Below are 13,679 nucleotides of genomic sequence, written 5' to 3' on the forward strand. Positions count from 1 at the left end.
TATTGGCTGTGGCAAAAGTTTAGAACCCCTTTCAAAGCCCACGTCGTAATCTATTTAATTCTGAGATTCGCGTCGCGTGCATATGCGCGTCCTAAACTCGCGCATATGCGCGGGTTCTTCTGTACCTGAGTTTCATCTCTCGCGCATATGCGCGCCCAAGTCCCGCGCATATGCGCGAGATTCTCTATTTTTCTTCTTGTCTCGCATGCCTTGCTCGCATATGCGCGTTTTTGACTCGCGCATATGCGCGGGTCTTGCTGCTTCAATTATGGGCAATGCTCACACTTTTCTTCTAAGCGTCATTTTTCGCTCATTTTCATGCCCATGTCCGAGCCTTACCTAGATTCCTGCAGTCACACTAAAAATAACAAAAAACGCATAATTCTGCCCAAGAAAACTAACAATCTAAATGCATTGTAAGGATAATTTAGGTGCAGAAAATGCACTTATCACTCTCTTTCCGGTGTAAGATCGGTTCATACATGATCCCTCCGCCTAGAAGCCTGTCAGGAGCTTCTCATTGTCCGTGCAACCTCATGGCACCGGCAATCACCCCCGCCCTCTTTGGCCCCAGGCCTCACATGCCCACTAGCTTCCGTTTGGTTCGTCCCCGAACCACACCGTACTCGGAGAGATCGGCTCTGATACCAACTGTAACGCCCCAGATTCGATGATTGTCCTCACTGTATCAAGACAGATCTTTCTAGCGTGCTTATGTCCTCACTCACACGCACCCTGGGAAACTTCCCAGGGGGTCACCCATCCCAAAATTGCCCAAATTCAAGCATGCTAACTTTGGAGTTCTTATGTGATGAGCTAACGAAAAGAAGATGCACCTTCTTGATATGAGTAGTATATATCAAATCTTTAAGCTCTATTGAACTGCACAGTCCCATACCTGTAGTTTCCGAATCCCTCTCCGTCCGGTGTAAGATCGGTTCATCCATGTTCCCTCCGCCTAGAAACCTGCTAGGAGCCACTCATTGTCCGTGCAACTTCATGGCACCGGCGATCACCCTCCGCCCTCTTCGGCCCCTGGGCCTCACACTTTGTATGAATCTGTACAATGAAAGATTTTTCAATAAAAGAAAAAGTTCAGTTTGATCAGTTCATAAATTCTAAGTTTTGTCAAAAACCAAAAAAAGGGAAATTGTTGGAGTTATAATTTCGGAATTTGACAAATTGAGTGTGAAAATATTGAAGAATTGATCAAGACAATTGAAGATAACTGAACTAAAGGTGTGTAACTGATAGTTGCCCAAACTGAAGATTAATGTGCAAATTATTAAAGACAAATGAACTATTCAAAGCTAACTGAAGTTGTGTAGTCAACTGGACGATCAGTTAAGACTGATCAATTACACAACAATCATTTAATCCTATCGGCTATGAAGATTCAATTGATAAATCAGCTTGACATGTCATCAGTTATGAGAGAAGCAAACAAGCAACAGTTTGTACAAAAGTAGTCTACAACTTATAGTAGGAACGTTACATTTCAGCAAAGCTACAGTGTAAGATTGTCAGAAGAATGTTGACGTGTCTAACGGATATAAAGATTCAAACGCATTCATAATTGCCGTTGGAAAACAAAGCCTATAAATTGCCGAGAAGATCATATGAGAAAAAGGAGAGAAGTGTGCACATTCATTCTTGAGTTACACAGATAGTTACCAGGTTACCAAGTTAGCAAGAAATCTGCATATATTCTTTCTAAGTTAACCTTCGAGTTAAAGCTCTAAAAAACTCACGTTTATCATACATATCCATAGCTTTCATGTTATATTTTGAGCTTAAGCACAAACTTTCGTTGCTGTAATATTTGATCTTTTAGAGATCAGTTGTGCTTAGAAATTCCATCAGTTGAATACTGATAAAATTGTATTGATACTAAAAGTTTCAGTTTTGGCAGTGTTAAGTCCAAACTGAAGTGGATTTGTACAAAGTGTTGTATAGATCAAATCCTTTTCGTAAACATCATATTCTCGAGATAGAAGTGGTGACGTAGGAGCGTTTGAAGTCTCCGAACATCCACAAATCTTGAAACTGATTCATCATTTGAAAAGACGTGAAAATTTTCAAGTGTTTATTCAACCCCTTCTTCTAAATACTTTATCACACCCAACCGATCATAACACATTGCTTATCTTTTTATTCTGAAAGCTTTTTCGCTTTTTTCCGGAGTTGAAATTGTGGCGGCTAGAGCTTTGGTGCGTTGAGGAGTGGATGGTTATTTTTCGGTCCGTATCCCTAACTCAAACTTGTAGGCTTTTATATAAGTAAAAAGATCGTAAAACTCGAGTTTGTGTTAGGTGCAATGATTTTCCTTGCTTGGTGGAGCGATCGAACCGTGGTTCTTGAGTTGTTGTGTAGTTTAAAAGATTTGAGTCGCACCATTACAACTATTTATAGCTTTTAGTAAAGTGCAAAGTGCTCGGTCCTACAATTTGTATCAGAGCTAAGATCATATGCTCGATTTTCATTGATTGCAAGGAGTGCAATTATTGGGAGGGAGATTTTTGGGTACAATAATTATCCCAATTTTGTAGAGCGATTGAACTGTGGTGCTTGAGCTGGTGATAAAATATATATTATGCTATTGGAAGTCGACAAGAAATGGTTAGATAAGAGCGATTAAATAAAGTACGTAATGTACAGAAGACAAGTATTAATAGATGTTCGGAAATAAATACTCATATGTCTCCCCTTATTATTCTTAAGAAGAAATTTTCTTGAAAATCTATCTTCGCTAGACCACAGAAAAATGAATGAGTGCGAAAATTGTTGTGGGTTGCTGGTGATAATACAAACACACAATCTAGGTTCTTCCCATACCCCGATGCATAAGAACAAGCCGAAACTCGGGAGTCCCATCCCCACAAAAATATATATGCAAAGAAATGGTTTATTTATGTAATATATATCATTTCAATATATATATATATATATATATATATATATATATATTATGCTATTGGCAGTCGACAAGAAATGGTTAGATAAGAGCGATCGAATAAAGTACCTAATGTAAAGAAGACAAGTATTTATAGATGTTCGGAAATAAATACTCATATGTCTCCTCTTATTCTTCTTAAGAAGAAATTTTTTTGAAAATCTAGCTTCGCTAGACCACCGTAAACGAATGAGTGCAAAAATGGTCTGGCTTGGCTGGTGATAAAATATATATTATGATATTGGCAGTCGACAAGAAATGGTAAGATAAGAGCGATTAGATAAAAGTACGTAATGCTAAGAAGACAAGTATTTATGGATGTTCCGAAATAACTACTCATACGTCTCCCCTTATTCTTCTTAAGAAGAAATTTACTAAAAAACTTTGATTAATAAACCTCTTTGTAACAACCCAATTTATTGAAAGTATTCTTATACAAAGTCTTGTATAGAATATCATTGGCCACATTATCTAAATTGACTTTTTTATCTTCACCAGTCAATTTCATTTGTGGTTTCTCAACCATATGTAGTGCACCATCTGAAATAACAATAGTTATGTTTGGATTTAAAATCTTCATTGATTTGTCTATAATAATATACCACATATCATAATCTTGTGCAGCTAAATGAGCATAAATTATAATATTCCAATATTCCAAATCTTATTTAGATAACATTGAAATCTTTTTGAAAGAGGTCATTTTGTGTATAGTGTCAAGACACAATAATTAACTTTTTCGATACCACTTGTTAGGATTGAAAAATTGTTTTAGAGATGGGTATATAAATAATCTAAACAAATTTGCAAAATAAGTTGGTTGGGTTAACAACACTAAATTTTTATTTGTTATGTATGAATATGCCAGTGGTTGGATACTGCGCGGAAATAATTTCACTGATTAGTTTGAACAACAAAATGGAAAGGTTGAATTAACAGTTAAGCTATCAAATTGAATGTAAATAAGAGTACTTGAAATAACAAGTGCACAGAAAATGTTTATAGATGTTTGGAGACTTGAATAACTCTTACTGCCCCTTCTTCCACTCAAGAAGGATTAGAGTAAAAAACTTTGGTATTACAAGCAGTTTTCAACAACCAATTTCAGCGGAACTTATCTTTGGCCTATTGAAACTCCTAGATGTCTCACAATTTAAACAAAATTACTAGTAAAACTATTAATGTCAATTACAAATATTTCTCAAGGAAATACTACTAATGGTAAGGACTCGTGCTAATTATATATTATTTGGCAATAATTTAGATTTATTATTTTAAAATGAGGAATTTAAAAAAAATTAAGCCAAATAATTAAATTATGTGTTTTAAATATGTATTATAAAATATATTTTATAGATGATATTAAAATGCAATTTGAATTTTATGGCACACGAAATGTGAAATAAATCAAACAAGGTCACTTTACCTATCAATAAATACGATTTTGCCCACTTTTATCGCGACCCTGTAAATACCGTCGCAACTTTGCCACCCAAAATCGGCGTCTTCTTCTGCTCAAAACTCAAAATTTATTGAGGTGATATGTTCCTTATGTCGTAAGCTTTGTTTTGATACCAAAATTTTGCAGCGGTCTTCTTCTCCGGTGAGTTCGCCGCCTATTGACGACGAGATTAGTATTTAAGCTCGATTTTCATCATTGTTTTGACAAGTTCGAAGGCTGCCCGAGGGTAGAATTTGGTCTTTTGAATTTATGCAATTTTGTTCCAAATATCACATTAATACTGATTAATTATTTGGTTATTGTTGTAGGTTTCGGAATTGTGCAAGTTGGAGGTATAAATCAACGAACCTAGAATTTATCTTTGAACTAATAATGCGATAATTCAATAAAATTATGATAGTTTGATAATTATTAGAATTTATTGCAATAATTTGAGTTAATAAAATAATGAAATTTGAATAAAAGAATTTTAGGAATTTAAAATGCTTAAATAGGTGAAATTCGACTTTTTGTGAATTTAAATCGTTGTGAAATTTTTATATGATGATAAGGCCATTTAAATTAATATTCAAGTGATTTGTCTGAGTTTGCATTTCCAGGATTTTCTTGAGGATTTAAATTACTGTTAAATTTGTTGAGACACGTAGAGATCGATTATTTTTCATGCTGTCTGACAAATGCATTTGATGATTCTGTATATGATTTAATTGTCCTTTTTCGATTTATGTGATAGTATATGCTGACTCGCATATTATCAATTGATAATTGATGTGATAAATAAAATAAAATATTTCTTTTGTCTAAACACATTTTTATTTTGGTTAGATACATCAATACCGCTGAACATATCATACTGATCATGTATGTTATTGAAATACAGTTATATTTCAATTGAGATCTGTTATATATATATGATATGATATTGTGTCATGGAGATGTTTGGCTACCTTGATTCGGTCCGGCTTAGGTAGTTGCTGGCTTCGAGGCTGAGCCACATCTCAGGCACGGTCCACTGAGTTGTGGCTACCTTGATACGGTCCGGCTTAGATACCGTTATATTTCGGTTGAGATATATATGATATAATATTGTGTCATGTATTTGAAAAAATTCATGGATTTTGATGAGTTTTATTGTTTACAATTAAATACTATATTAATTCTTAAATCTACATTTTATTTATTTTTAAATTTATAATACAAAGTATAATCAATTTAAAATGATATCATTATTGGATGAACTTTAAATATATCTTTATTAACATGAAATACTATATAAATATGTAATGGTGTTAATTTTTCACATATTCGGCAAAAGAAAACTAGCTCATTCCTTAATCTATAATTTAACAAACCCCGCATAAAAATGTTTATGAAAATTAAAGAATATATTCCATTGTTCGTTCTTAAATGATGTTTGACCAAAATAAATTTCTTTTTTACTAAAGTGAAATGATTTTAAAGAGTTATAAATTTGAAAAGGTATTTGACAATAAATTAACAAGAGCTTATAAGAAAGAAGCTCAAGATTAGCTGTTATTAGTTATCAAGCTGCTTTTTTTAAAAAAAATTGTCGTCCTTACTTAGTCTAGCTAAGATATTTTTTCGACATTTTAAAAGATCAAAATAACCCATAAATTTTTATTATATTCCAAACACATCATTGCTAAAATCTAATGATACCGATCGATTCTAAAAGTGTGAAAAAAATATATATATTTGTATTATTTTTCGTAATATTTTTTCTATTTTTATATCTATAATAATAAAATACGACCATGTTGAAATAAGAGCTTATATATATTTTATAAACCGTCTAAAAACAATTAATAAAAGCTTATTTTAACTTTATTTATTTTTTAGATATTAATTTTAGAGTGAGTCTCATGTGAGACTGTCTCACGGGTCGTAATCCGTGAGACGGGTCAACCCTACCCATATTCACAATAAAAAGTGATATTCTTAGCATAAAAAGTAATACTTTTTCATGGATGACCCAAATAAGAGATCCGTCTCATAAATACGATCCGTGATATCGTCTCATACAAGTTTTTGTCTTAATTTTATGATTGATCTAATTAATATTTTGGGAGAAACCAACCCAATCCAAGTGAAGCTTGTTCCTTTATAATCCATTCATCCAACACCGATCCCCTCTCCTTAGGGTCCTCGAAAAATAAAATTTTCCGATACAAACCCTCAAAACACAAATCCTCCAACTTCACACTGCAAATCAAGAAAATGCAGTACCATACGATGATCGGAGGCTCCTCATCTCCGCCGGATACCAGCAAGACCACCAAGCTCGAGCGCTACAACAGCTACATCCGCCGCGTAAACAGCACCAAACTCCTCCAAGCTTCCTCCAAGCTCCTCTTCCGTGTGACTCTCTTCGTTGCCTTGGTCTTGATCTTCTTCTTCACGCTCAACTACCCGCCACTCTCCGGTGACAACCACCACATTCACGCCACCAACAACTTCTTCTCTTCGGCCTTCTACGGAAGCGGCGCCGCTTGGGAGAAACAGGTCCGCCACTCATCCACTCCCAGACGGCCAAACGGGTTCTCCGTCTTGGTCACCGGAGCCGCCGGATTTGTCGGGTCGCATTGCTCCTTAGCTCTTAAAAAACGCGGGGACGGTGTGCTGGGGATTGATAATTTCAACTCGTACTACGATCCGTCCCTGAAACGGGCCCGGCAGAAGCTGCTTAAAAAGCACGAAATCTTCACCGTCGAAGGGGACATTAACGACGCTGAATTGCTGAACAAATTGTTCGACATCGTCCCATTTTCGCACATTCTACACTTGGCAGCTCAGGCCGGTGTACGATACGCTATGCAAAATCCTCTCTCCTACGTCAACTCCAATGTCGCCGGATTTGTTAATCTACTGGAGGTCGCTAAATCCGCCGATCCTCAGCCGGCTATCGTTTGGGCTTCATCGAGCTCCGTTTACGGGTTGAATTCGAAGGTTCCTTTCTCTGAAACGGATCGAACAGATCAACCGGCTAGCTTATACGCCGCCACGAAAAAGGCCGGCGAAGAAATCGCCCACACTTACAACCATATATACGGGTTATCCATAACCGGGCTGAGGTTTTTCACCGTCTATGGGCCGTGGGGAAGGCCCGACATGGCGTACTTCTTCTTCACGAAGGACATCCTCCAGAGCAAGTCGATCAATGTCTACGTGACCCAGGAAGACAAGGAGGTGGCGCGTGACTTCACATACATAGACGACATCGTGAAGGGCTGTGTCGGCGCGCTCGACACGTCGGAGAAGAGCACCGGAAGCGGCGGAAAGAAGCGAAGGGACGGCGCAGCTGAGGGTGTACAACCTGGGGAACACCTCCCCAGTGACGGTGGGGAAACTGGTCGGGATTCTGGAGAGTTTGCTGAGTGTGAAGGCGAAGAAGCACGTGATCAAAATGCCTCGAAACGGAGACGTTCCGTTCACGCATGCTAACGTGAGCTTGGCGTACAGTGACTTCGGGTACAAGCCGACCACCGACTTAGCCACCGGATTGAGGAAGTTCGTGAAGTGGTACGTTAGTTATTATGGGATCGAATCGAGGGTAAAAAAGGAAATCGACTCCTCAACCAACGACGAAGCATAAGTCTCCATCATCACATGGGAAGCCAGACCATGCTCAAATTTTTATTTTACTTTCCACATATCAAATTTTTTTTATGTGTCTTTCAATTTGGACCAATTAATGTCATTAATTATTGTAATAGTATTTTATAGGTAATAGATTTTTACACATAAAAAGAAAAAAATAAGAAGAAACGAAAGGAAAGTGTAAATCAGTGAATTTGGAATTGTATCATATATCATGCACTTTTAATTTAAAGATGAAATAAAGGTTAAATTCTATGATTTTTGGTTCTATCATGATTATATAATGTAATGCTTTGTATAATATATTCTATTACACAGATATATTTGATATAATTGGTTTTAATTTTAGGATTGATTTAACTAACATGAAATGTAGGACAAAGTGGAGAATATATTTTATTCTTTTATAGTTTAAAATGATGTACAAACCAAACGGGAGCAGGTGTTTCATTCCATCTATTCTGATGTGGGGTATAAATATTTTAGTTTTTTTTTTTAAATGAAATATTTAAATCTAAATAGTTGAAAATTAATATTTAAAATAAGTATATTGAATATTTGAATGTTGAAAATAATGTTAGATCTGGGTTTTCTACACGTCCAAGCGCAGTGGAAGTTTAAAAATTTTATTTATTTTGACAATCAAAATATATTTTGCTTTGGACGCTCGTATGATTTAACATAAACATTCATAGGGATATTTAAATCTTTTACCTTTGGTGTATAAATCGCATGGCTCCATCTACTCCGGTATTAGCGGACGTAGCTCTTGTTGTAAATACTTACGAATGTTCTTCGATCTCCTAATCCGGTCCACGACTGAATATTTGTTCTCTTCTAAATTGCACTAGAAATATAGAAGATGTTTTGCGTTGATATTAAAATTTGAGACATGACTCAAATTTCTTTTCCTTGAAAAATGGCAAAAAATATTTTTGGAGGATTTTTTTTGTGTGTCTCGTAATCACCTTGGAAGAATCGGAGGTTAGTTTTGTTTTGTTTTTTTTTCAAAATTACGAGTGTTCCTTAATTAACCCCAACCCTAATACAAATATATAAGCTTAGGGCTCATTAATTAAATCAAATACTTAATGAGCTTAATAAATTAATTAATTTTTTAAAGTCCAATTAAGAACCTTAATAATTTGTATGTTGTTCTTGTACTCCTATAAGCTCATAATACATATACCCATTACATTTAATTTAAATCCATCATAAATTCAACATTTGAATTTAATACCTCCAAAATTTAATATTTAATAAACCCAACATTTGAGTTTAATAAATTAAATTATCAAATTTTTTTATAAATTCAACTCCTTGAATTTATTATCTCCAAATTTCATAAATTCAACTACTTGAATTTACTAACTCATAAAATCAACTCCTTGAATTTATTTTCCCAAATTTTAATTATCATAAATTCAACTACTTGAATTACTATATCATAATATAAATTCAACTTCTTGAATTTATTCTATCAACGGGAACAAACGATCCATTGCTTGTGTGACCCTCAATGGTTCAGGGATACAATTAGCCGTGGGTTCACAACTCTTTGTGATTCGGGACATAATCATTTATTCGGGCTTACTCTAGTTAGCATCATTCTTTTCATCAACACCTTGATCAAGAATATCAAAATTCATTTCTGATTGCACCCATCGGATCATGATAAGAGCGTCTAGTAGCATCGCCCCATGATCCCCTAGGTATCGCTGATAATGTCTGCAAGAACAAGTCGATTATGATTAACGTATAGTACGGTCCCTTCATCTCATATATCCCGATCGAATCTGCAACCATTGGATCGAGGGTTGCATATTAATTCGATAACTATGTGATAACTATAATAGTGGCATCGCGTGTACTATTTGAGAACTCCTTATCTAATGTATATCTAATACTCTGGCCAGAGATTTCATGCACTATTATTTCATCAGATCGCACAGGATATCCACTCCCGTAGATGAGTCGTAAAAATTAGAAATTTATGTGTGATGATGAAGGTAATGATATAATTTATTTTTTGGATTATTACCAAAGAAATTCTATAAATAGCATCACCATTTGTGAAGAAATTCACAATTGAGGTGAGAAAAAAATATTATAAAGTGTATAGTTTGATAATTTTGAGATCAGTCCGATATTTTTACTTTTTTACCATAAATTTTTACTTTTTCATAACACAAACAAACAAAAGCTTATTTTTTGGGCTACAATTTCAACTTGCCTTTAAAAAGAATATTGTGAAAATTTCAAGAGACAAAATTGTAACAAAAAAGATATAAAAGTGTTTTAACCTGTTTTTTTTTATATTTATTTTTTAATTAAGAAAGACAAAATCTTACTTTACTTTTTTGATGATGTCTTCCATGATCGAACATTAGTAACATGGAGAAAGACTTTTAACAATATTGTTTGGTGTTAAAGAAGAAGTTCTGCTCACATATTTCATCCACCATTGGATGAAGAATAAATTGAACTAAAAATAACTTATATAGTCCATATATTTTAATTTATTATTCATATATTATATATATTTATCAATTTATCTTATTGTTTGATTAGTTCTGTGATTTAAAAAAAAAAAAAAAAAACTACTGACTTAATATGAACATTTAATAAAAGTTTAGACGGACTGAATTTATAAGAGAAAATGAACTTCAAGTGTAAATTTTTTCCTCACCTAAATGATATTAAAGTTTAATGGTCTTCGAAGCATAACTAAATATAAGAAAGAAGCCAAGTAATTTACAAGGAGTACTACCAAATGGCATTTCAAATCGAACAAGTCAAGCTATTAAACGGATAATCTCTTAAACTTTTTCAGAACATTCTCTTGCATGATCATAGCCATGCTGAGTTATCGCAAATTGTTTGTAATCTCCAAAGTATTTTGTGAAAAGAAAAAAGGATACACGTATGAGTATTTAATTATCCGAACTTCCATAAAATAATTTTGTTAACCTAATTGTTCTTCGAGCATTACCGATTTTATTGTTCAAACTAATTCAGTGAACCTATTTCAGGCGAAGTTTCCTTCCCCACGGCCTGCATATATGTGATGTTTGTTGCATTAAATTTTTGTGTCATTTTTAATTTTACGTTTTCTTAAAATAATTTTTTAAAATTAAAAATAAAATCATTAAAATTTAAAAATTCAAAAATTTAAGATTTTAAAAACAATGACAAAATTTCAATCATAAAACTAAGCAAGAACTAGCCATTAATGACCAAACAATTGCATTTGTTTACTGTTGTTCGGACTTGGGGATGCGTATATCTACTCTATTTTTTAAAATAACAAATATTTACGAAAATAAAAAAGTTTTTTAAATAATTATTATTTTTATTTAACTTAATGACATAGTATTTGTATTTTTATAATGAGTGAGTCTCATGTGAGACCGTCTCACGGATCATAATTCGTGAGACGGGTTAACCCTACTCATATTCACAATAAAAAGTAATACTCGTAGCATAAAAGTAATACTTTTTCATGGGTGACCCAAATAAGAGATCCATCTCACAAATAAGACCCGTAAAATCGTCTCACATAAGTTTTTGCCTTTTATAATATAGTGGCATATAATTAATATAACGCAGGCTGCAGCCATCCCTAAAACATGTACAAGCTGACGTATATTATATATCATGGCATGCCTGTGCCCACTCCCAGTTTAAAAGCTGACATCATTTTTCTTTCGTTTGAAAAGCAATATCGACTTGTTGTCCTCACTGCAATATGATTTCTTTACGGTGCTTTGCTCTCAAGATTACATGGCCATTGGAAAAAGATGGGAGTCAAAAGATTTATGTTTGCTCCTAGGTTATAGAGAGAAAAATTTTGTGAGACGGTTTCACGAATATTTATCTGTGAGACGAGTCAATCTTACCGATATTCATAATAAAAAGTAATACTTTTTTCATGGATGACCCAAATAAGAGATCCATCTCATGAAATACGACTCGTGAGACCGTCGCTCACACATGTTTTTGCCATATGTCTATATCGAAATGAAATTAGTGATCAAACTTCGGGTTTTTTTTAGCAACAGTCATAACGGACACTCATTTTATAAGTCGAATATTTTCCAGACGTCATCTTTCAATCGTTCTTATTGCAACCCCAACAACCAATAGACACACATTCGTATATCTAATTCATTTTTAAGGCAATCTTCACTAGTTGTGTATTACGAAATTTGTGACATTCTTTTATTTGGAGTCAAAACTATGAATATAGTGTTTGAAAGACCTTTTTATTTTATATTTTTAATAAATGTCAAGAACACCGATAAATATCAAACGAAATAAAAAGACGAGAAAGGACCTAATCAAAACCTCCTAAAATACATTAACTAGCGCGCGATCATAAATTCAATGGCTATATAAAAGGCCTATTATTTGTTTTTTTCACTGGTTCATTAATCTGTCAAAAGGTTAAGGCAAAAACTTGTGTAAGACGGTCTCACGAGTCGTATTTGTGAGACGGATATCTTATTTGGGGGTCATCAATGAAAATGTATTACTTTTTATGCTAAAAGTATTACTTTTATTGTGAATATGGGTAGGGTTGACCCGTCTCACATATTAATATCCGTAGACGGTCTCACATGAGACCCACTCAAAGGTTAAAGCATTGTTTGTAATATGGAATGTTAATTATTTACCTACCTAGATTTAATGAATGAATAATTGTTAAGGTTTAATAAATTTAGATCGGATTATTACTAATAAGTCAGCTACTTTATAGATTAATTTTCAATAGATCGGCTTTAGAATGAATTATTACAATAAATAATTATGTTCTAGACCTTCTTGAATCGATTGGCTCGATCTACCTATTTCTTAATTTATTATATATTATGTTCGATGAAATAAATTGTATAAAACAATAATTTGATTACAAGCTACTTTTATTAATTTTACGTAGATTATTACTAATGGAAGGTCCGAAATCGGACGAAAAAATTTAATTATAAGATTAGTATCCATTTCATCCCGGGTATTTCCCAGGTCCTACCAGGAGTTAGACCTAGGAACACAAACCCATTTGATCAAAGTATTGACCGAGGTCACCTCTTTGCATGTTTAAATTCATATGTTGTGAGTTTTCTCATTTTGTGAGCCCAATAGTCTATCGGTTTACCATTCACGAGTTTGTTATTTGAGTGTTGGCTTGATTTCGATTGGCAAATTTCATCTTTGGGAGCTCGATCACTATCTACCTCGGGCACTACCCACGAAGATGAAGGCTTCCAACTCGTGAATCAGACACTAACTCTACCCCATTTTTTTTAATTGCATCATTTTCGCTGTCTCTGGGAAGCATATCTAAGACATAACTATGGTTATCAATCACAAAATAGTTAACGAAAACCACCAAGAGGAGAAGTAAGATGCAGGGGAACGGAGGGGAGGAGGATCTGACCTTGGAAATTTAACTTTGGATCAGCTTACCCAGCTGGTCAATACATACATGTGACATGTTGTCGATGAAAAAATTCAACAAGAGAAGTAACATTTCTTCCTCGAAGAGGAAGTGGTGAAGGAGAAGCCAAAGGCGAGAATATGAGAGAGATACGAGGAGGAGCATGAAGAGGAATAAGCTTACTGGGTGATGAAATCGATGGATCTTGA

General features: G+C 34.2%; 1 pseudogene; it reads left to right on the forward strand.

The window, feature by feature from the left end:
- The first annotated feature begins 6,531 nt into the window (after positions 1–6,531).
- LOC140827351 (UDP-glucuronate 4-epimerase 6-like) lies at positions 6,532–8,291 on the forward strand (annotated as a pseudogene).
- Positions 8,292–13,679: the final 5,388 nt, after the last annotated feature.

The sequence above is a fragment of the Primulina eburnea genome, chromosome 3, assembly GCF_022965805.1.
Source record: "Primulina eburnea isolate SZY01 chromosome 3, ASM2296580v1, whole genome shotgun sequence".
NCBI lineage: Eukaryota > Viridiplantae > Streptophyta > Magnoliopsida > Lamiales > Gesneriaceae > Primulina > Primulina eburnea.